We start from the raw sequence: 5,055 nt of genomic DNA, 5'->3' as shown, positions 1-5,055 counted from the left end.
CCTTCAGCACCCAGGGGAGCGAGGAGCTTCTGGGGCGCAGAAGCCCAGCAGAGGCGGCCCCCCTACAGCCCTCCTCCCGGGCCAGGACAGCGGGGACACTGCCACGCAGAGGACCGTGTGGAAGCCAGGAGAGCGTTCTGAGTGCGGGCGAACAGGAAGAGGGGAAGCTGGGACCAGCGCGGCCCAGAATTCACTCTCCCTGTCAGCTCAGCGCAGCCACTGTGGTCCCTGAGAGACCTTCGGGACAAGGAAGGAAGCGCCTGTCGCAGGACGTGGAAGGCTACGGGCCACAGGAAGGCAGAGCACCAGGGCAGCGAACAGCTCACTTGAGAACCCCCTGTGCCACTGTGGAGCTCAGCTCAGGTGCCCAGCAGAGCCCTCAGGGCAAAGATCCTAGTGGAGCCCTCAGGGCAAGGATCCCAGCGGGGCGTCACTCTGGCCCCAGGAACAAACCATCAGATAACAGGGAAAGGGCAGGGTCCTCCTATGCAGAGGAGTAAGGAGTGCTTGTTGGAGATGCTGTGACCTCTGGGGAGCCTAGGTCCCGGCCCTCGCTCGGAGCTGTGCCAGGCCAGCATTCTCTCAGTTTTCCTGGAAGCTAAACCTTTTCCAAACAAAAGTTAATCAAGAAATTGAAAGACCTAAATTTAACAAGCAAAAGTTCAGGGTGTGATATCTAAGGTCACTAGGGAAAAACCAGAAACCAGATACATCACTCCTAACTGCAAGAGAAAAGGAAAAGTCAGGTGTGGTGTTGCTTCCCAGCAATCTCAGATCTCGGACACTGAGCAAGACCTACACTCTCTCTCTCTCTCTGAAAAAGAAACAGTGAGGTGAATTACTTCTGAAGAAATAACGAAAAGCTTCAAGCCTACTTAGAGGAAGCAAGACAGAGAGGAAGACAGAATAAGGTGGTAGAAGTAAGCACGAATATATGACCATATTCTCTTTATGCTAGGCATCCTCATACAATACTAGCCGAGCTGGGACCCCTGGCAACCTCAGTGCGTGATCTCAGCGCAGGGCTCTGCTGCCCTCTGGTGGTCGGTGGTCGCTCGGTGTCACTGCACGCCCTGCCTGCTCTGGTCCCAGGAGGAGAGAGCTCCAGCTTGGGAAGCTGACCTGCAAGGATGTGCGCCCCTCCTCCTGCCCCCAAGGTCACCCTCCCATCCCTCTCCCTCGGGGACAGTTTAGAGCTACCTGTCCACAGAGCCTCACGTACTCACAAGCTGCCTCTGGGAGGTGATTGCCTCATGGGCGTGGTACACCTGGGCTTTCAGGAGGTGGGATCTGGGCTGAGAGAAATGGCCTGGTTCACGGCCTGGAAACCTTCATCTCGCTGCCTCTGCTCCCTGGACTCTGCTTTCTGTCTGCCAGGCCCCTCTGCCATGCCGCACTGCCTTCGAGCTGCTGACTAGGGACTGAAACCTCTACCAAGTGCGAGCCGAGATAAACCTCTCCTCGGTTAACTTCTGTGTGTGTAGTATCGTGTCTCGGTGACCAAGTCACTCCCCTTGAGGTCCTGCCCTTGACCCCTGCATGGCACGTGAGTGACACCTCTCAGGGGCAGGTCCAACCTTGGCTCTTGGGGAGGTTCTGGAGACGGAGACGAGGTGGGGCAGTCCCCGGTGAGTCCTGGACGGGTCTAGGCCCCTGCCCCAGGTGTGTGGTCAAAAACAGTATGGTGTGTGGGTGCAGGAGTGGCTCTGCCTGTGTCCGACTCTCTCCACAATGCCCCGGCAGCTTCCTGGCTGGACCTGTGCCCACCTCAGCCTGAGGGTGTGGGCCCACCTGAGCCACACTAGAGCTCCTGACCTGGCAAGACCTGTGGGGTCCTGATCCTTCCACGAGCTCTAGAAAGGCTCAATCGGTCTCTGGGAGGGCCTGACTCCCCTGCTGCTCAGCCACCACACAGCGCCCAGTCATGTCCTGTCCTCGTGGGATTTCTTCCACAGCTAGCAAGTGCGGTCCATTGTGACCTCACTGGTGTGTAGGGCTGTCTTAGTCTGCAAGCTGCAGTCCTTCTGCCCCAAGACCTCTGCTGCTTTGCTGATCTCAAGACACTGACAATATTGCTTGCTGTCTGCTCAGGGCCTGGTCATCTCCATGGCAAAAGTCTTTGGCCATTCATACCCGTGTCCATCCATTGCCTCAGCCTTTCTCTTCAGCCATAGCAAGTGTCCTAGCAGAGGTTCTTCAGCCTTAGTAAGTCCACTTTAGCTTGCTCCTTTTCTTCCTCATAGGCACAACAGGCATTGGGCTCTCCCATCCCAATAGCAGCATATGCATCCTTTTCAACTGGAATAAATTTTAAAGTGATTTTTTTAATAATGTCACCCATAATTCATTCATTCATCTGTTATGGCCGAATTTGGGACCCATATCATTTAACCATATTTCAGGCTAAAAGTAAGAAATAAATTTGAAAGCCTTAAGTAACAAAAACCTGGTTTGTTTGTTCAATTCTGACATCTGACTTCAGGAAGGATTAAAAAACTTCCAGCATTCACTGTGTTGTTCTCCTTCCTCAGACCTGGCTCCACTTCTGGGTTCTTAGGCATACCTTCTCTTATCTATTCCAGGCTTCCCTCGGGCCGTAGCAGCTCTCAGATGATTTCCCAAGATGAGAAGACTCTCATTCCCATCATTTCAAATAACATTCTTCACGTTTGTTCTGATTGGGTTTGTGTAAAGGATTTATTCATAACCAACCTGTATAACCATGGAAATGACTATCCTCATTGGGTTTAATCCAAACAAAATCCCCTCCCAAATGTACACAATGGAGGCCTTGGGTTGAAGGTGGAGGTGTTCTCCCAAAATAAGCTGCGATGTTCCTACAACTGTGCATGACAAAAAGTGTCTGTTACAGGGCTCCAACTGTCCCTGGGCATAAACGTACACATCCTATCCTCTTCCTCAGACATTACGTTGCCTCAATCCTCACCCAATATAGTCCCAGCTTCCATTCTTTGTTGCATTTCTAATTCAAACACTTAGGTGTGAAACACATGTCACGTACACCCATCCTTGACATCCACACCTGATTCAGTCTGAGATCACCTAAGCTGAAATAGCCCTGATAGCCACACTATTCTTGATTATCACTATTAAATGCTTCTGTGAAATTAATATCTACTGCTGATGCAGGTACAAGTGACCAAAAGAGAAATGAGGAAAGAAACACAGTTCAGAAACCCATCTGTGCACTCATTCCACAGTTATAAATACTTCAAGGACCAAACTACTACTGCAAACAAAACAGGGTATTGGAGCAAAACATTAAAATAAAGACTCATCATCAGTACTAACTCCCATTCTGCCCATCATAACATGCATTACTGAAAAGAAAATTGTCTTCAATAAATTGTAAGGTTTTATGCTCTAAATATTTCATAGATTTCTTATAACACTTCTAGATCACTTATCAGAAATTCCATCCTTTTATGGAAACTACAGGTTATGGATTCTATCTGGATGTCACCCTCAAGCCCCTTGCACCCAGAGGTGAGGGCTTCCAGAGGGTGACTGGGTGATGAGGGTGCTACGCCAGGCTTGGTGTCAGGATATGGGCCTGGTTGGAAGAGGTGGGTCAGCCCGGGTGTGACCTGGGAGGGTGTATCTTGCTCCCTGGCCCACACTTTACCATGTGCCTCCTGGCCTCCACCAGGCAAGCAGCATTTCTATCAATGTGCACCTCTGACATGCCATCCTGCCATCCTGGAACTAGCTAACTATGAACTGAAATGTGAGCTGAAACAAACCTCTCTTCCCTTAATGTGTAGTGCTGAGTATTGTGTTCAGGGACAAGAAAGTGGGTGATACTGTGAGACCAAAAGTGACTCCATTTTGTGAATGTGAGACCAGAATTACTCCATTTTGTCCAAAATGGAGCAGTCTACTTTGTTCTTTCAAATTAATGATTAAATGTGCTTAATCTGGGACAAAAGACATGATCTGTAACTCAAGATTCCTAAACTCATTACTCAGCCATCTGTTTGCCCTAGAAACAAGTGTCCCGGGCCCACTATCTATAGGACAATCTGTTAACGTGCTGACTATCCACACAAGGTGGTCATGACCATGAGTCAAGATGTCTGCTGACCATCAGTACGTGACAGTAGACCACTAACCTTTGTCCCCATTTTTCTTGTAAAAACCTATACGTAATCCCCTTCAACCCCCAATGAGCCTAGCCAATCAAAATTCTACACTTCATACTTGCTAAATGTTAACCAATCATATGGCTGCTAATGACTAAAGCTTGCTGTAATCTCAATAAAAACCCTGCTAATTTGGAACTCGGGGCTCTCAATCTTGATCCGCTGTGTTGGTGACAATTGAGAGTCCCTGCTTAAGCTTGAATAAATGACCCTCGTGTGCTTACATCGGAAACGGCCTCCTGGTGGTCTTTGGGACTTCGTAATCTGGGCACAACAATACAGATGTTGGTACAAGAAGTCTGGTCACTGCAGCGACTGTACCTCACCAGGTGGTTCAGAGGCCTGTGGAAGTGGTCCACAGCAGTTTGGAAAGGTTTGGAGATGCCAGCTGGAGAAGCAGCCCTAGAATGCTCTAATCTGAGCTTGATGGAAGATTCTGGCTGGAGCTCAGAAGACCAGGGTGCAGAGAGATTGCAGATGAGAAAGGCCAGATTTAGGAGGTTTCAGTTGAGAAGAAGGATGCCAGTGGCAGTTGGATCCAGGCCATGTGTGTTGTGCTCCAGCAGAAAATATGACTATATTGTGTTCATGTCCTGAGATTTGTGTGAGACTGATACTAAGGGTGGAAGAATCATTCATCTGATGGAGAAAATATCAAGGTAGCCTAAATATCGGGCTGTAGCATGGATGCTGCTTGCTACTTTGAGCCAGGTTTGTGCTGAAAATGAGGACCAAAAACCCATTTAAACACATTTCAGTCCCCCCCCCCCCAAAGAAAGGCCTGTAAAGATGGAGCAATGGACAGCCTGGTGGATCAAAGATTAGCACTAAAAGAATCCAAGTACTTTACAATAGGACAATGGAAAAGATGTCCTGAAGACATATAAGGAAC

This window comes from Heterocephalus glaber, unplaced genomic scaffold (genome assembly GCF_053883595.1).
Source record: "Heterocephalus glaber isolate CG9 unplaced genomic scaffold, H.glaber_assembly_v1.0 deba00000676, whole genome shotgun sequence".
Taxonomy (NCBI): domain Eukaryota; kingdom Metazoa; phylum Chordata; class Mammalia; order Rodentia; family Bathyergidae; genus Heterocephalus; species Heterocephalus glaber.
Note: the sequence above shows the minus strand (reverse complement) of the source record.